This window comes from Capricornis sumatraensis, chromosome 22, assembly GCF_032405125.1.
Source record: "Capricornis sumatraensis isolate serow.1 chromosome 22, serow.2, whole genome shotgun sequence".
Classification (NCBI taxonomy): Eukaryota; Metazoa; Chordata; class Mammalia; order Artiodactyla; family Bovidae; genus Capricornis; species Capricornis sumatraensis.
The window spans coordinates 36360322-36380710 of NC_091090.1; the positions used below are offsets into that span (position 1 = coordinate 36360322).

Here is a 20389-nt window from a genome sequence, read left to right on the forward strand (position 1 = left end):
GGAGTCACTGCCTGGTCAATAATGTAGACACTGCCTGATGATTTAGGAAGCTTCTTTCTCCAGAAGGAAGCCGTCACTGCCACGGTCAGGAAACAGATAGCCAGGAAGCCACCACAGAAAAACCAGGTAGTCCATGAAGGTGAGTCCCAGTGGTGACAACAGAAGAGGTGGAAGTGCAGCATAGTAGCAAAATAATGTCCCGCCCCCTCAAAGATGCCCATGGCCTAATCCCCCCCCACCTGTGAATGAAGATGTTACCTCACGTGACAAAAGGACCTTTGGAAAGATGCTGAAGTCAAGCTCCTTGGGATGATCCCAGCTGCTCCACCTGGGCCCAGGCTAATCTCATCAGCCCTTAAAAGCTGTGGTCATGTGATATGGGAGAAGGCCCAGAGAGATGCAGCATTGCTGGCATGCTTGAACGTGGAGCAAGAAGCCCCAAGAGAAGAAATGTGGGTGGCTTCTGGAAGCTAGAAAAGCCAGGGAACTGGGTTCTTCCCTAGAGTCTTCAGAAGGGAACACACCTGCGCTGACACCTTGATTTTAGCCCCATGAGACCCATTTCAGACTTCTGACCTCCTGAACTGTCAGATAATAATTGTGTGTCACCTTATGCCACTGAATTTGTAGTAATTCATTACATTAGCCATAGGAAGCTTAATACCACAGCCTCCCCTTCAAATCTTGTGGCAAGCACACTGGTGGAGGCACCCTGTATCATGTGCAGAATCTGAGCTGCAGGGGATTCTGGGAAATGTAGTTTTCTGCTTCCAGGCTTCATTATTGGAAGTCACCAAGATGGGGCTTGGAATGACATCCAGTGCCAGTCACAGATGGCCACTGCAGCTGCCATGAGAATGCATGGGGGGCCTGGAGAGCTGCACCCTGAGGGATGGAGGCATGTGGACATGGCGGAACAGAATTGGATGCCTGAGATATTTAGGAAGTTTAACCAGTGTTATTAAGTCATTAAGGCACAAGGGGGAGAAGAGGAGAAGGCCTCAGAACAGTTGCCTGTTTTACTGAACTAGAAGTTACTAACTGATCTGTTAGCTATTGCTGGCAGGGTGGTACTAAGGAGAGATTATACATGAGTATCAGTATCAAGGATAATTATTGACATATAGACAGTCTATATGGCAAACTGTATTTTCCAAAAATGGCCTCAACAGTATCTCCCACCCTATAAGGCTCTTCCTACATAGTGACTTCGATACTCTTGCAATTGAGAGATGAGGTTTTCCTTCCCTTTCCTCAAAATCGTGGCTCTCTTGACTCATAAAGAATTGACTTCCAAGGCTAGATCGCAAAAGATTACTCAGCTTCTTACTAGTTCTTGAAGCTATCAGCCACCATGTAAGCTATCTGACGATCCTGAGGCTGCCATGCTGTGAGAAAGCCCAAACTAACTGACCGCAAGGAAAGGCCTGGGACCACAGGAAGAAAGAGAGACGCCTGGGCAGCCCTCAGCTTCTCTGGTCCCTACTACTCCGTGTCCAGCCACCCTCTGACTGGAGCAGAGCCCTTTCCAGCTCCTGACGCACTGTTGTTGTTCTAGTCCATACTGTCAGATGCAGAAATAAGGTCAATTAAAACCACGATTTTTTGTTATTCCTATCACATTTCTTCACTGCGAGGTAAATAGCATGACAGTTGTCAGTAGTAGAATAACCAGATCTAAAGCCTACCTTCCTCTTGTTGAATATTGCCCAGAGAAACTCATTCCTAAAATAGATATTAGAAGCGAACAGAGGTTGGTTTGTTGGGGGAGGATTTAGGAAAAGGGGAATTGGTAGCCTTGAGACAGAATTTCAAACTGGCTAATTCAACAGGTGAATAAGCAAGACTCCCAGTAACTTCTTTTGAAAGTAGAGTTGTCTCAGTGTGGCCAGTAGAAATACCACAAGTCTTTACTTTAGGGAGTGTTGTCAAATAGGGACCCACTTAGGAGATGGAGAAAAAGAGATGAAACATAGCTGGACAAACCCATGATCAAGTACAGCTAGCCACCCTGGCAAGCCCTTCCTCACCAGCAGGCTGACTGCTCTTATCACTTCTTTTTTCCACATGCCTCCTTCCTTGATACCTAAAGTTTACTTCTGAGGTTCAAGGTGTCCCCTGGAAATAGTACATAATATTAATAATGCATTAGTCTAAATAGCACCTTCTATTACTGTGGGGTTTTGCAGTTTTCAACAACTTCCAGCACACCCATTGTCCTATTAAACCAGAGAACCCATGATGTAGGCAAGACTAACATTAATGTCCATGGTTTCACCAATTAGGAAACAAAACAAAAGGATTAACTGGCTTGTGCAAAATCACGGTGCTAGTATGTCTAAGAGGCTGGGTTAGTGCCTAGCCTTTCTCACTATCATTCGGGGTCTGCCACTCCAGAATATCCACTCCATTCGCCTCGGTAGCAAAATGAATGTTAAGCTGGAGAGAGGGAGGGATGATTTGTTCTGCCTGCCCACACCTTCAGGCACCAAAATATGGCCTGCTTGAAGCCTAATTCATTGAGAGCCTGAACCACAACTATTTTCTCTTCTTACCTGACTAATGCTCTCAGTTTGATACCGTATTTTGCAAGTGGAAACCTGCCCCGATGACACAAGAAAGGTCAGGAACTGCTCCCTTTGCAGGCTCCCATGACATCCCTAAAAAAACTTGCCCTTTGAATTTTGTCAAATAGTCTTTGGGCTAAAATAGGACAGAAATGACATGTGCTGTTACTCTTTAAAGGGTTATTTATTATTATTTCTTTTAGATCCTCAAAGTGTGTTTCTTCGCATTAAGATATTTTCCAGATGTAGTTTGTTTTGGCTCTGAATGTTGCAAAATGGCTGTTTTGCCACTAATGGAAGAAAACAGCCAGAGCCAGAAGAGGCTGAGGGGCTGCATTAGCTCAGGGAGCTTTCATGTGTGTGAATATACAGTGACCAAGCTAGAGATATGGAAACAGTATTGAGAGAATGTGTCATCTTAATTTAAGGAATGAGTATCTCTCCTTTACAGTCCAGCTGGGGAGAAATAGCTCCAGGTAGACCATGCACGTGGGGCCTCCCAGGTGGCTCAGTGGTAAAGACTCTACCGCAGTGCAGGAGATGCCGGACATGTAGGTTCGATCCCTGGGTCAGGAAGATCCCCTGGAGTAGGAAAGAGCAACTCACTTCAGTATTCTTGCCTGAAAAATTCCATGGACAGAGGAGTCTGGTGGGCTCTAGTTCCTGAGCGACGGAGCACACAGCACACAGATCTTGCATGTGGATTCTCCTTTCTCTTTGAGTAAATTATGCAATCCTGAATGTAGACACAGGGGACTCTGAAGTCTTTGTAATTTAAAAAATAACACCCCCCCCCAAAAAAAAAACAAGCCCAATTTCTGAATTATAGATGTGTTCACTTGTATCTCATATTGGATGTAGACATTAAACCCCTCTTCTGTAGCAAAGCATTGAATCTAAATTAAAATGTTTTGTGTAATATTAATAATAATAACTATCATTTAATAGCATTTCCAATATGCCAGGCACATGCATTCATTACCTGAATTCTCGCAATGACCCCAATGTAAAATTATCATCTGTATTATAGATGAGAGAACTGACATTGAGCAAAATTAGTAAAGGCAGAGTTCGGTTTTAAATCTGGGTAGCCTGGTATCAAGTCTGGATTGTAGCTGTGGATGTAAACATACAAAAACCCCAAATTCAGAGTTCCTGTGACTACCAGTTAGTAGCATGTTCCGTAAGCCTGAGTTCTCCCATAGAACTAAGCTGGCTTGTGGTTCCTAGATCACTTGGCTTAGTCACTCAGTACTCAGATGGTTAACGTGATTTTCAGGTTGAGATTCTTAGTTGATATCAAGGCATTAATGAGACATCTCAGGATTCTATTGTAATCACCGAGAAGTTTTCCCACATTATGCATCCAAAAGATTCATGAGTCCAGCTAAGTAGGCATTGTGTCTGCACTGAGAAGTACCCGATCATGAGGAAACAGACATTTTTCTACTGGGTAAATGATCCATTCTGATAAATGACAGTGTCAGTGATAAGCCCCTCCCCATTACCAATTTTGTTCCTTACAATGCCTCAGAGGTCTGAAAATCCCACAAAAGGGGAGGGAAATGGAGGAAAAGCAATTTTGTTGTTCTATCGCTAACTCGTGTCCGAATCTTTGTGATCCCATGGACTGCAGCCCACCAGCCTCCTTTGTCAACGGAATTTTCCAGGCAAGAATACTGGAGTGGCTTGTCATTTCCTTCTTCAGGGGACCTTCCCGACCCAGGGATTGAAACCACTTCTCCTGCTTGGCAGGTGGATTCTTTCCCGCTGAGCCACCTGGGAAGCCCAACTTGAGAGAAAAAAGGAGTCATTCCTTCTCTTTTAGAAGGACCATTGTCTAATCCATACCCACATGTAGAGTGTCTCTTGATCAATTTTGTCTCAATTACTGAATGTAGGAAAACAAGATCATTGTTAATTCATACAGTTTAATTTATGCATAGGAGAATTATGCAGGGTAATTACCTGCAGTTGAAGGAAATGAATGGTGTCAGATCTGGTTAATCCATGCATGTTTCACCCTTCTATCCCTCTGTTCTCAGAGAAGACTTAAAGTGGTAACCAGTGTGTGATATGAAAAATTGCATTGGTTTGTTAAACAGAAGTATTTTTTGCCTTTGATTTGCATCACAAATAGAGTTCTCAGATTTGGACTGACTACATTTGAATATAATTTTCAGAACAAAAGCTTTGATTCACTGTCTTAACTCCTGTATAATCTTTTCCAGAAGTGCTCATTTTTTAAATCAGTGCAAGAGAAATTATCTTCATGTGCCCTGTGTTAGCCTGAGTACAACTTCCTTCATGGGAATAATTCAATGGGAATGATGATTATTTTGTTTATCAAGAGTTATAGGGGATTTATAATAATGATTGCTAGTTCCCACATTGTCCAGAACCTCTGAGATCTAATGTCTTCCAAAAACTAAAACTGAAACAAGCAGCTGGAACAAGTTATGGGACAGTGAGTGGACAGAGATGGAAATATGCTCATGACTTTTGCCAAGCAATAGGTTAAAGCAAGCAAGAGCTGTTAAAGCCTCTTTGAATTCATCTATGGTAATTGGGAGACAAATAAGATTCAGTTTTTGTTGATGTTGTTCAGTCATTAAGCCACGTCCGACTCTTTGCGACCCTATGGACTGCAGCTCACCAGGCTCCCCTGTCCTTCACTATCTCCCAGAGTTTGCTCAAATTCATGTCCATTGAGTCAGTGATGCCATCTAACCATCTGACCCTCTGCTGCTCCCTTCGCCATTTGCCTTCAACCTTTCCCAGCATCAGGGTCTTTTCCAATGAATCGGTTCTTCACATCAGGTGGCCAAAGTCCTGGAGCTTCAACTTCAGCATCGGTCCTTCCAGTGAACAGTCAGGACTGATCTCCTTTAGGATTGACTAGTTTGATCTCCTTGCAGGCCAAGGGACTCTCAAGGGTCTCCTCCAGCACCACAATTCGAAAGTATCAGTTCTTCAGTGCTCAGCCTTTTTTATGGTCCAGCTCTTACATCCATATATGATTGCTGGAAAAATCATAGCTTTGACTAGATTTGGTTAAAGTTTATTAAAAAAAAATTATTCTTTGTAACTTTTCAAAAACTTGAGACAGGTTATAATATCATACCATTAAAAAGAGAATAAGTATCAAAAGGAGGAACTCAGAAAAATCAATATCCTAACTTTAAAGAATGAATGTTTATGCTATGATTGAGCAGCAAGTTTTGCTCTGAACTTCCCTGTAGCCAGACCAAAACAAGTATATACTAGGTTATCACTAAAGTTACTACTATCAGAAAGATGGACTTGGAGCAATTCCTTGAAGGGCAGATTACCCCAGCAATGAATTGTAAAAGAAATGTCTTATGTGGGAGCTTAGACGAGGTGAAATTGAGCTCGTTAAACCAGAGCACTGCAGTGAAGTTCAGAAGTCAACACTGCACGTTGACCTTCACTCTTATTCTCTAATCCCTCCATCACATTCTCCTAAAGATACAAAAGGAACAATCAAAGTAAACTCCATGAAGGGAAAAAGAAATATGTATTTTCAGCCTTCAGTTGCTCTGTTTGGGGGGACAAAAAAGATTCAACTTTTCTAAGGTCAAGTTACATGCCGTGATCAGATTTTTGTCTTCAGACAAGGTTAACAGAAGGTTGAGGATGACTGCTCCCTTCCCCACACGCCCTTACAGGGGAGCCCAGCTGAGACAATTGAGTTGCACCTTCACGATAATCTTATTACAGCAGCAGATTTCAGCACTTGAGACCTTGGGTTTTAGCAAGACCAACTCGACTAGCAAAATGAAGCAGAGCATAAAAACATGAAACTTTCATTGTTTAGGTGAGGCCGTATGTCTTTTTATCCTTGACTTGATGATAATGATGACGGTGATGATGGTGGTGGTGTTGGTAGCAGACATCTGTTTTACTGAGTACGTACTCTGTGCAATATACTTTACAGGCTTGATTTCCCTTAATGATCACAATAACTTAATGATGTAAATGTTTAGGGACGAGGAAACTAAGCAGAGGTTGTTGTTCCAAAGAGGATATTCACACCAACTGTGTGACTGCAGAATGATGGTCTAGCCACACACCGTAAACTTGAGGTGTCTATATGTGAACGTATGTGTTTGAGATTCTGGATCCCGCTGCTTCATTGTTCCTACTTGCTGCTTCTCTCTGTTACTGACAAACACACTGACTGCAGCAATCTCTAAGATTCTGTCTCACCTAAGACCCTCTTTAAATTAGAGCTATGATAGCATGACATCATCTCTGAGTTGACTCTCAGGAAATATGTAACCTATATATGCATATGTTCAGTTTAAGTGCACTCTCATTTACTAAGACTAATGCTCCCACCTAAACCATTTTCCTTGACTCAGTAAAGTCCTAACAGAAACATAACTGATAAATTTGATACTGCCCTTCCCTGCTGAGAACATTAATTGTGACACACAGCATGGCCTGAAATCCAGCTCTGGAAGGCAGCAGAAGGGTAGGGGGTGCAATCACTGGCTGTGTCCAGCCACCTGTCCATGCTGTTGCCCCCCTTTTCTCTTCACCCTCATACCCCAGGCTGAACAGTTGGAGGGCATCTGCTCTTGGGGCTGAAACACCCGCACTGCCGACTCGGAAACAATAAACCCATACTGCCGAATGATATATTTTTGGTGCAGAGAAAAATTTTGTCCCTCCTAGGGATCAAAATACATTCTTACATGAATGCATGTCATTTTTTTTAAAGACATTGCCCAGGTCACATTCCAAATTCTGCCCATCCCATTGGATTGTACTCAACACCCACATTTAACGTTCTCTGTGCTTTCAATTGCAAAGTCGAGATGAGGTTTGAGAAACACAATGTGAATGACATCCTTCAGAAGAGAAAAATGTTCAGAGCAGCTGGTTGTCTGGAGGGCGTCCACTGAAAAGCTCACAAATCATACTGTAGAAAATCAACTCTTACAGACGCCTGCTTGGTGGTAAAGTATCCTAGGATCTTGTGCTGTATTTAATACCGACTGCATTTTTTTTAATTTAGGGGGAATCAACTTTTTTTCCACCACCTCTGCAGATATTATATAGTCTCTAATTGAAGCCTAGCTCAGCTGATTCAACTTTCAAGAGACTTGAGAATGTACAGTACTTATAAATGAGCTCCTAGGTAAAGTATAAAACTCATGAAATCAGCCTCCCAGTTTTCTCTGGGAGATGCACAGGATGTTGTCATCTAGACCTCATTAAACTGGAGACAACTTGGTAATACATCCTCATCACGGTAACAATCAGAATAGTGCCTGCTCTTCACTGTTCTAAGCGCTTGAATTCATTAGCATATTTAATTTTCACAGCAAACTGGGAGTTTGTTTCTTTTCCCACTTTTACAGATGAGGTAATTATGGTCTGGAGAGGTCAGGCAACTCATCAAGGCTCCACAATATAAAGTGTTTCTGCCAGGCAGGCTGAATTCTTTGGTCTCCGCAGCCCTGCCACGGAAGGCCTATATTTTGTCATCACAGTTGGGAAACAGAAGATTAGATGACCATGAGTTCCAGTCCTGATAGGGAGTTACTTTTGCGTCTTCACACAGTGGACAGTTTTTCTTTTAAACCCTAGGATACCCAAAGCCATTCCTTTTTTGCCATTAGAGAAGTGAGGCAGTTTTGTCCTGTGTTTCTGGTGAAAACTGGCAATGCCTTTTCCAAATATTTTTTTTGTATCGGAGTTGGAATCAAGCAACTAAAGAACATTAGTCACTCAATTTTTTGTGCATTGAAAGAATAGGAGGCAGATGTGATCAAGATTACGGCATACGGTGTGCAGAGAAAAAAAAAATGAAACCCTGGGAAGATTTTATGTATCTTTGGCAAGGCTCTACCCAAATCAATTAAATTGAAACCACTGGGGATGAGGCTCAGACAATCACATTATTAAAAAGCTCTCCAGGTAATTCTAATATGCAGCCAGGTTTGAGACTCTCTAAACTGTATTATGTTCTTTCTAGAGGTTATTGATAGTTATATCCATAGGAAGGTGCAGAGGCCAAAATATAGGTTAAATATTTATTTTAATGTAGTAAATGTCTTCAAAAAAGCCCAGTAACTCAGTTTCTAACAGTGAACATGACTTTCTGGATTTAGTCATGAACTTGTTACTGCTGAATAGCAAGGATTACCCACTTGTATTTGTTGACTCTAAAATGCTGTTATTATTGTTATACTGTGTTATAATGAGCATCTCACTGTGGGAAATGGTTGAGTGAGTGAATCCATGAGTGCTCAGCCACTCAGCTGTGTCTGACTCTTTATGACCCCCTGGACTGTAGCCCGCCGGGCTTCTCTGCCTATGAAATTTTCCAGGCAAGAATACTGGAGTGGGTTGCCATGCCCTTCTCCAGGAGATCCGCCCAATCCAGGGACTGAACCTGAGTCTCGTGCATCTCCTGCATTGGCAGGAGGGTTCTTTATCCACTGAACCACCGAAGAAGCTCATGGGGAATGGTTATGGAATAAGAAAATAAAAAATAAGAGTAAGAGTGAAACAAAGGTCAATTGTTCTTGAACTCTCTGAGCACCTGATCAGTGCTAGTTAATGATGTCTGTGAGGTCACAGGGCGTTCTGAGTACTGGTGACCCTTCCTTCCAAGTTGATGGAAAGCCATATTAAGAAACAGGCAAAAAAGGGAGTTCCCTGGTGGTCTGGTGGTTAGGACTCCAAGCTTTCATTGCTGAGGGCTGGGGAACTAAAATCCTGCAAGGCTCGTGTCACGGCCAAATTTAAAGAATAAGAAGGCAAAGAAAACTGGAGGAGGAGTTCTGCTTTCTCAGCTAAAGGAAAGGAGAGATGGGCAGAAACTCTGATGCTAGAGCCAGTTCTGCCAACAGTCTTGTTAGTACAGTTGTCTATAGATCGGTCTCCTTACCTGTGCAATGGGAATCAGGACAGTTGCCCTACCTTATCTGCATGGCTGTTCTCAGAGTATAGATGTCAAAGCGTTTGGAAAGGACCGACCCGCGGATTTGAAATGTTATTATGAATCTCCTCGCTAGATGATAGTAGAGATTCAAACAGCTGTGTGGCCACCAAAAGATGCACCATTCTCTTTATTTTTATTCCCCAGAGGGTCACCTGTTCTAAGTTCTTTTAACTTTGGCATCAGTACTAAATTCTTTAGAAGCCCTATATGGTGGAGAAGATGAAAGTGTGAGTCGCTCAGTCATGTCCGACTCTTTGCGACCCATGGACTGTAGCCCGCCAGGCTCCTCTGTCAGTGGAATCCTCTAGGCACGAATACTGAAGTTGGTTGCCATTCCCTTCTAGGGATCTTCCCAATTCGGGGATGAAACCCGGGTCTCCTGCATTGCAGGCAGATTCTTTACCATCTGAGCCACTATGTCTACCTCCGTGGTGGAGAAGGCCTCTGTCAATTGACTGGAAAACTGAACTTGCCTATGCAGAGATTATTTCATCTTTTCATTTTTGCATGACTAATGCTCCCAGGCTCAGCACTGCCAGCTTGCTCAGAGCCTGCACTTGTTCAAGTCCTGACACCTCAGACCCTTCTGTGGCCCTGTCCATGGTGAAAGCCTCAGACTATTCCCACACGCTTCTCCCAACCAGCCAGAGGACAGAGGCAAAATCTGAGGCTCCCGTGATCCCATAGCTCTGTTCCCTGTTGACCTGCTCCATGGCCAAGAGAGGTGGTCCTAGTTTGGGGTTTCTGTGTTTACACAGATGTTGGTCCAGGAGGAGTGGAAAGTTAGGTGGGTCTGGAACTTATTAAAGCCAGTTAATTTGACCTCCAGTGTGGTCAAATTATAGGCTTCTTGTTTGCTTTGAAGTGGGATTGGGTCAGCCCACCAAGCAAACAGGCTAAACCAAATCTCCTTCTCCTTCTAGAGAAAATAGACAAATTTCCCTTCTCTCTGACTTCCTCTTTATCTGCCCTGAGATTCAGGAGGACAGAGACCATCATGTATTGCTTTCATGCTACATCCCCCATTCTTACATTCCCTGTGTTCTGAAGTGTTCCATAAAGGGGCTAAAGGCCAAGAAGTAGTTTCTGACGCAATACTTGACTGCTTCATGCTAGATGTGGGCCCTGACACCCATTCACTATTCGGGATTGCTTTCTTGTATCAATGCTGGAGCAGTAGACGCATTAAAATGTTCAAATGTGCACATAAATAAAGCAGATGGAATAACATATTCCTAAAAACCCATCACCCAGTGCAATGATTGTCAAGAATTTTCCATATTTGCTTCATATATCCCCGTTATTGTTGTTAAAACATCTTAAAGCAAATCTAAACTATATGTCATTTCACTCCTACAAACTTCCATGGGCATCTCAAAAGTGTAGACATATTTCTGCATGATCCTAATTCCATTTCACACCTAGCAAAATGAACAATATTTCCTTAGTATGATCTGAAGTCTAATCCGTGTTAAAATGTCCCAAATATCTCAAAAATGACTTTTTTTCGGTAGGTTTGTCATCACAATCAGGACAAGGTCTACACATTGCATCTAGATGTATAAGGAGGAGAAAGGACAAGATACTCAAGCAAAAAGCCCATTTAACCCTTAAAGTACTGTTTGGTTGCCAAGAAAGAGCAAATACTTATGGATCCCACACTGGACCCTTCAACATATGGCAGACTCCCAACAGTATATTTCTTGAGTATCTTGTCCTTTCTCCTCCTTTTTTCCCATGAATAAATGATTTACTCAGCAGGGAGTCTGAAGCCCTGTGAAGATCTTAACCTACTTTATTTCTCCCAGACTGGCCAGAGGGACAGGGTGCATGGAGACAGTGGGTAGGACCCAAGAAAATGAATGAAAACCATTTTCTTGCTAATGAACTAGAGACAAAATTTAAAACCCAGAGCCAAGAGAAGACCAAGCATTTCAGAGTGAGATTTGAGTCCCCGAAAATAAAAAATAGCCCTTCAAACAATTCTAATGTGACCAGAGGATGGAGTAAATTCAGACGGAAGGGCCTAAAATAGGGTTGAAACTGGTAAGTCAGGTGATGGAATGGTGTGGTGGGGGAGACAGGTTGTCTTGGGGAAAGTCTTCCAACCCTTCTTTTTCCTGCTTTTGAAAAGGGGATCTGACTCCCCTCTAGGTGGGTTAGCTAAGGACATGAATGGGCAAGGAATTACAGACAGCTAAGAGTGGAGATTAACTTGCTAGCTGACTGGAAGCGTCGTGTGATTTTTTGGAGTTATGTGGGCCTCTGTGAGGGGAAGTATCCTGACAGTGCCTTTGGGCTCAGAATCCAAGTAATTCGGCATTTCACATGTGTACAAATAGGCCTGCAATGTATTCTTTTGTCTTTGCTGTTGGGAGTCTGCCATATGTTGATGGGTCCAGTGTGGGATCCATAAGCATTTGTTCTTTCTTTGCAACTAAATTGTACTTTAAGGATTAAATGGACTTTTTGCTTCATTCCTGTTTTTACAGCTTCAAATCCTCTGGTTGGAGCAAAGAACAGTAAGAAATGATTTTACCCTCTTAATGTATCATAAAAAGGAACATAATTCTGCTTTGTTGATAATCTAGGCATTTGCACATAGCTATACCTAACTGCTTTGCATTCTGGTTATAAATTATTTGGTTTTGGCAACCAAAAATAACTCAGCAGATGTTGTTCATATGACCACCTTCTTGGTATGCAGGAGCAAGGACCAGTAATGAACCCACTATTCCCTTTATAGTAGTTTAATTTGCTAAAATTACCATGCAGAGAACATGTGTGCGGGCCTCTGGGAAACCACACAGCTTTGAAACTGCTGGCATGTGATGGCACTTTCAAACACAGCCTTATTCTAGTTGAACCACAGAGTAACTCTCTGACACTGGTTTCTTCTGAAATGTTATCATTTGCATCCTCCTTTTTTCACCTCTACTTTGTTCAGTAATAATTCACATGACTTCAGACAGAACACCACAGGTTTAGGGAGACCAAGGTCACATTATCAGAAAAAATGTACTCCAAGGCAGGGAGAATTAACAATAGAGATAAAATTCTCCCTATTAATATCTGGTTGGCCAAAAAATTTGTTCGGGTTTTTTCCATACGATCTTAGGGAACTTTTTTGCCAACCCAACACATAATGATCAGAAAGTGCCAACATTCAACTGACTCATTTCCTTGGTAAAAACATCTTTTTCTTTGTATGTTGCTTTAAAAAAAATGGTGCTCACTTCAGCAGCAAGTATACTAAAATTGGAACAAGAGTGAGAAGATGAGCACGGCCCCTGTGCAAGGATCACGTGCAACTTTGTGAAGCATTCTGTATTTTTCTCTTACATGTAAAATAGATAAGCAATAAGGACTTGCTATATAACACAGGGAACTATTTTCATTTATCCTGTAATAATCTATAATGGATAACAATCGGAAAAAAGAATATAACTGAATCATTTTGGTGTATACCTGAAACTAACAGATTGTAAATCACCTGTGCTTCAATTTAAAAGATTAAAACATAAGGTTTAATAAACATTTCTCTGCTTTTACCGGACTATAGTGCAGACACAGCAGATCATTGCTTCCTGTTACAGATTCATGCTAAAAGCACTCTCCCTTTATAGATTATTAATTTTCATAATAAGTCTATGTTATGAGAACTTTTTCTATAGAGCTACAGTTATATAAACGAATCACTCCAATAGCTAACAATAGGCTCTTGAAGTTGATCAGAACACACCATCACTTACAGACTTCTAAAAAAGCCATGACGCAGGCTGTAATCAAGAGTATCAGAATAGAGACTGTGAATAATAATGCATATCTTCCCACGTAAATTCTTTCATCTTCCCTCCTCTGGATGAGCCCTCACTATTTTTTTACATAAAAAAGCCAAGTGAAGGAGCTTCAGGGGCCAAAGCTGAGAAGGTATCCAGGTGTTCTAACTGTGCATCTCGACTCCTTCAAAACCCCTACGAGCTGTGCTTTATACCTTTGTGTATTATATTCAAGTCTATAATAAGATGCCTGAATGCTAAGCATTTGAAGTACTGCTTTTAAAAGTGTTGTCATAACAACAGAAATAAAATGACGAATGTAACTTGAGTTTGAAAAGACTGCCTTGGCTTTAAGTCCATTGCTTTACCTAAGCAAGGCTTAACTGTCACCTCCTAGTGCAAACGAAAGCTGTGATCCTATGGCATTACCATAGTTGAGTTGAGGTCTTTAGCTGTAAGGTGACTCAGTGGTAAAGAATCAACCTGCCAATGCAGGAGATACAGCTTCAATCCCTGTGTCAGGAAGATCCCCTGGAGAAGGAAATAGCAACCCACTCCAGTATTCTTGTCTGCAAGAAACCTTGGACGGAGGAGCCTGGTGTGCTGCAATCCGTGGGATCATAGAGTCAGACGCTACTTAGCAGCTAAGCATGCATGCGTGCCATCACATAAAATTGCCAGTCAACCCTCCAATAATTCCACTTAATTGCTCTGATGGCCAGAAATAAATTAATTGATCATAAGAAAAATCTATTTGTTTGATTGTGTAGGCCATATCTAAAAAGCTTTAAGATAATTCATCTCCTTTCTCTGAGATGAGCTAAATCATATAGCTTAATTATAAGGTTCAGTTCCATATTCTACCTGACTCTCATGCCCATGAACAAATGTATTTTAGACACACATGCTAGGCAAAGGAACCGTGCATGGTGCATGCTTATGCGTCCCAGCACGCTGTTGGGGACAATTTTCTAGAACCAAAGGGCTTTTTCTCTTTAAGGTGGCCAAAGATGTACTCCATTCTAGTGAAAATAATAAAAACTATGAGCTTACAAAAAAAAAAAAATGGTGATTTAGAGATTTCTCCAGTGGTTTAGTGACTAAGACTCCAAGCTTCCTCTGCATGGGGTACAGGTTCAATCCTTGGTCCAGGAAGTTCCGCATGCCAAAAAATAAATAATAAATACAAAGTAAAACTGCTCTAAAAATAAAGTACAAAAAATTGTAATTTCAAACTTCTTGAGTCTTCCATTTCTCAAGATAATCAGCTTAAATTAATCCACATGCAAAATAGACACATTCAGAGATGGGAAATTTTGCTTCCCTATGCTCTTATGGTGGACAAGTCATTACACATATTCCCAAACTCATAGGATGTAGAAGACCAAGAGTGAATCCTAATGAAAATTACAGACTTTGGATGATGGTGATGTGACAATGTGGGTTCATTGACTGTAGCAAGTGTACAACTCTGGTGGGGGTTGATAGTAGGGGAGACTGTGCATATATAGGGGCAGGGAGTATATAGGAAATTTCTGTACCTTCTGCTCAATTTTGCTCTGAGCCTAAAAGTGCTTTAAAAAGTAAAGCCAATTAAAAAAAAAACTGTAAAAAAATGGTAATTTTAGTAAAATCAAATAACAGCAGAAGATGTTAGTACCAGTTTGGTGTATTTTGAAGTAAAGAAGCAATAATCACCATTAGCTAGAAGTGAGTTGCCAAGCTCTAGGGGTAAACAGGCTACATGCAGGGAAAGCCTAGAGGAGCTGGTAACAACAGGCATGGGGCCATTTCCTTCATACTGGAGCGTTGTTTTTGAATCTGATGATCAAATAATGAGGGTTTGTGGTGGGTGGACTTTTTTCTCAGCAGGATCAGCCAAGCTGTCTATGAGGACAGTGTTTCCAAGAAATTTCCCCTTTTGATGTGCATGGTTTTTACTGTTTTGTGTGTTTTTTTTAATTAGTAAATTGACTTATTATTGCTAATAGCTTCAAGCTTCATTTAAGCACAAAATGTTTTTTCCTTTGAACCAGGAAACAGTTGGTCCTGTTTTGATGTCTACTTTGCACCAAATGAGGGTCTCTAAGTGTTTTCGACTTTGCATTTTAAAATGAGTTATGACAACATTAGTCAAAATCCATTCAACCCCCCTTGACATTTAAGCAAGTTTTAGGTCCTGAATCATTTCTCTTCTAATTATCGTGAGGCCAGCTGCTCCTCTCTGCATTTATTTAATCCACCAGAATGGAAGAAGAGGGGGTTTTCATTTTCCTCAGGCTGAAATGGTGTCAATTATATAGAAGTTCTTACAACTGACTGTTCCAGTGAGTAGACATGCAATTAACGTTTCTTCTTTACTCTTCAAATGGTTCTGCAAGATGCTGAAAATAGCTTCACAGTGCTCTGCTCTCATTGGTTTGAGGGGGGAATAAAAGAGAAAGAAAGAGAGGAGCAGTAATATCAAATTTCTTTATTTCTATATATTTCTTTCAGCTTCCCTGGTAGCTCAGTCAGTAAAGAAACCGCCTGCAGTGCAGGAGACCCAGGTTCAATCCCTGAGTCAGAAAGATCCCCTGGAGAAGGGAATGGCAACCCACCGCAATATTCTTGCCTGGAGAATTTCATGGGCAGAGGAGCCTGGCAGGCAACACTCCATGGGGTTGCAAAGAGTTGAACACAACCAAGCGACTAATACTATCTCTTTCCCTAAAAAGTATGTATGGTTTTATAATTAGTGCATTCTATTTGATGGATAAAAGTCAGATATACCTTATACCTTCTAAGGGCTCATTCTAGACATTGATAGTAGAAAAGAAACCATTATTCCACACTAAGATTTTTACATACATTATCTCATTTTCTCCTTGCAACAGCTTTGGTAACTTAGGTCTTATTATCCTCATTTTATTGACAAGAAAAATTGGAGCTCAGAGAGAACTTGAGTGAAACCTGGGTTACCTGGCTCCAGAGACAATGCTTTTCTATCCTACCCTGAGCATCAAAGAATTTGGTACAGATAGATGGTACCTATGCTCAAGAAGTTTGTAGCTTGTTAAAAGAGGTGAAACATTCAGGGAAATAGTTATAAAACACCGAGTCCCTGAGTATGTTAATTCCCATCAATAATTGGAAGTTTTGTCAGTAATAGAGTCACGGATGTACAAAACAAACTTATGATTACCAAGGGGGAAAGAGAGGGAGGGATAAATTGGGAGATTAGAATTGACGTATATGCAGTACTATATATAAAATTATGACCAGCCTAGAACCTAGACATTAAAGTTACGACCAACCTAGACAGCATATTAAAAAGCAGAGACATTACTTTGCCAACAAATGTCCGTCTAGTCAAGGATATGGTTTTTCCAGTAGTCATGATGTATGGATGTGAGAGTTGGACTATAAAGAAAGCTGAGCACCGAAGAATTGATCCTTTTGAACTGTGGTGTTGGAGTAGACTCTTGAGAGTCCCTTGGACTGCAAGGAGATCCAACCAGTCCATCCTAAAGGAGATCAGTCCTGAGTGTTCTTTGGAAGCACTGATGTTGAAGCTGAAACTCCAATACTTTGGCCACATAATGTGAAGAGCTGACTCATTTGAAAAGACCCTTATGCTGGGAAAGATTGATGGCAGGAGGAGAAGGGGACGACAGAGGATGAGATGGTTGGATGGCATCACCAACTCAATGAACAGGAGTTTGGGTAAACTCCAAGAGTTGGTGATGGACAGAGAGGCCTGGCGTGCTGTGGTCCATGGGATCACAGAGTCGGACACAACTGAGCGACTGAACTGAACTGATATATAAAATAGATAACTAATAAGAACCTACTGTATAGCACAGAAAACTGAACTCAATACTTTGAAATGACCTACATGGGAATAGAATCTAAAAAAGAGTGGATATATGACATATATATGTATACATATATATGTATAATTGATTCACTTTGCTACATACCTGAAATACAACATTGTAAATCAACTATAAATCAATTCAACTACACTCCAATAAAAAGTAATTGAAAAAATCAGTTAAATAAACACCAAACTTTGAAAACAATAAATAAATAGATAAGATAGAAGTGCAACCAAAAATACTGGAAATTTTGTGGTTCACATGGCAAGATTCCTCTGGTTGAGCTGGTTGATTTGCTCAGAAAATGCTTCAGGAAACAGTTGACTTTTGCATCAAACAGTAGTAATGGATCAAACCCACTGAATAAAATCAGAATCCATGAGTCCATCCCAACACACCTGACAGTAAATAAAAACAAATAAAAGGATTCAAGAAAGCTCTTACAGTACAAAACAATGACTGAGTTCAAAGCACACCATTTTGCCACCATCATAATGATAATTGATTTGGGAAAAAATCATCAATGGTTGCTAAAACTTCTAGGTTAAAGAAACAAGATATTTGCATAGCCTCAAAGTACCTCCTTACCAACCACTTGCCAGTTACAAAGGCAAAAATAGAAACTTTCCAGGCATCCAACACCTTAACCAAGGGATCAAAGTTGACATCAACTTCGTTCTATAAGGTTCTTCATCCATTCACGTCACTTGTCTCAGTTCATCAGTGTAATAGCTCACGCATGTATTTATCACTTGGTTAGTAAACAGAAGCTGACAACTGAGAAGCAAATATTAGCCTTGCCTTGATTTATTTTAAGACAGAACACTACAGAAAAAAAGCCAATGACTTAAATATATCCACTTTTTTTTTTTAAGATTAGTCAACTGTTCTGTAATAGGTACCTTGCAACCGTATAATACACAGACACCTATTTTTAGGATTCATCTTAAATAATCATTTAGCATAGCAGGCTATTCACATCTGGCCCACATGCCTCTTTCAGACAGCTGAATTATACTTTTGCTCTTGACCAGTATGTGGGGGAGCATAAACAGGATGGCATTGTTAGGAGTGGGGAGCGGAGGAACACAACCTGGGCATGATGAAATGAGTCAGGAAGCACAGTGGGGCCAGTGTGCTGCGTCTTATGTGGTGCCTACAGGGAAAAGGATCAAAACATGAAAATATTCAGCTCTCAGGTGGCTCCTTATTAATTGAGCTTTTCCTTTTCAGGTCCTGATTCCTTGGCATTTCCTCTTGCAGAAGGAATGATGACTTTTTCTGGAAACTGATAGAGATTTTCCAACAGCTTTATTGATGTAAAATTACGTATCATAAATTGAATTCATCTTAAGTATATAGTTTGAGTTTCAGGAAATGTATACATTGTCCAGCAATCATCACAGCAGTTTTTTTAACACTTCCACACACATATAGTTGTCATGAGACACAAAGTTGTCTCATGATCCTTTGCCTGTTCCCATCCCTGGCACCAAGCCAACACAAGTTAATTGTAGAATTGTCTACTTTTGCCTGCATGTCACCCCAGCAACCTGCCAGCTGACCTGCTGGCTCTTGCCTTATCACAGAAGATTAGTCTCAGTCTAAGGTGGAGCTGGTATAGCTTTTAGCTATGCCACTATTGATTTCTAAGTTGACATTCTCCCCCTATGAGAAATGCTTCAGTGAGAAGAAACTCTTTGTTCTGAAATCACAGATGTCTCTTATATTTTCTGTCAGTAGTGGGGATCTTCCAGAATTACCTGTTTGTGTTGTATATTGGAGAATTCAGCTAAATGAAAAAGAAGGGAAACAGATCATAAAAACCTTTACTTTTGCAGGGTGAAGAGAGTGATGTCCAGCTGTTGTGTGGCTGTTTTTTAAATTTCATAATACTTGATGTCCTGCATCTCCAGCATGTACAAATGCTAATCTGCTCCTTCCTTTCCCATAGGGAAATCATTCTTGCAAGGATACACTTTGCCTTTGACCATATCTTAAAATCAAAAATAAAAGGCATCTATCATAGAGACTGGATTTTCCTTGGTGGCTCAGTGGTAAAGAATCTGGTTGCCAATGCAGGAGACACAGGTTCAACCCCTCGGTGGAGAAGATCTCCTGGAGAAGGAAATGACAACCCACTCCAGTATTCTTGCCTGGGAAATCCCGTGGACAGAGGAGCTTGGCTGGATATTCTACAGTCCATGTAGTCACAAAGAGTTGGACACAACGTAGCGACTAAACAGCAGCAGCGTGATGCAGACTGAATGGATCCCTTTTATCATCCAAAGGAGCACCTGGAGTGTGGGTCGACCTAGTGTGTGTTAGTCACTCAGTCACGTCCGATTCTTTGTAACCCCATGAATTATGGCCCATCAGGTTCCTCTGTCCATGGGATTCTCCAGTCAAGAGTACTGGAATGGGTGTCATTTCCTTCTCCAGGGGATCTTCCCAACCCAGGGATTGAACTCAGATTTCCTGCAGTGTAGGCAGATTCTTTACTGTCTGAGCCACAGGGAAGCTCCTAAGTACCTTCTTATAGGTAGTTGAAGAGAAAAGCCAATTCTAAACCATAAAATATAGTTCTAAAAAAAAAGAATATGATAGAAAAAGCAGCATACACTATTTAGTATGTACTGTGCTCAAAATTATTGAGTTGAAGAAAATTGTATGCACCAAAATTCTACTGGTGGTTGTCTTTGGGTGGATAGAAACTATATGGTTCTTTATTCCCCATCCCTGCCCTAACTTCTTTTTACTTCTCTGTATTATCCTAATGCAGCAGAGTGCTTTTATGCTTGGAAAAACTAAAAAATAACCTAAGGATTCCTATTTCCTTTCATGAGTCTCAGTATACTTAGTAACATTCCTTCTCCTGACTGGTTGCTTTGTCCAATTATGGTTAATCAATGCTTCTAACACGTCTACTGTGAACTCGTTCATTTGGAGATTCGTGCCTGAGAGGTGATGAAAAGAGCTCACCCTGCCTTACCTAACCTTGAGAGTCTCCAAAAGGAGTTGTTCACACTTGGGGAGAGAGGCTTGCTAACTCAGGCTAATCAAATTCACCAGAAAGTATAAACCAGAATACCAGTTTATAAAAATGTAAGGGGAAATGGAACTGTCACCTGGACTGAACTTTCAAAGCATTTTTCTTCCGTTTTTGCTATTTCTACCGGAAGCACTGTCAGGAGCTGCGTGTTA

General features: G+C 41.0%; 1 protein-coding gene and 1 non-coding gene across 2 annotated transcripts in view; both read left to right on the top strand.

Annotated features, from left to right (window-relative positions):
* Positions 1-20389, top strand: part of RIPOR2 (RHO family interacting cell polarization regulator 2) — a 107094-nt gene that overhangs the window by 32192 nt on the left and 54513 nt on the right. The window lies entirely within an intron of this gene.
* Positions 12775-12881, top strand: LOC138069870 (U6 spliceosomal RNA). Its single transcript, XR_011144134.1, has one exon. It is a non-coding gene; the product is annotated as a U6 spliceosomal RNA (small nuclear RNA).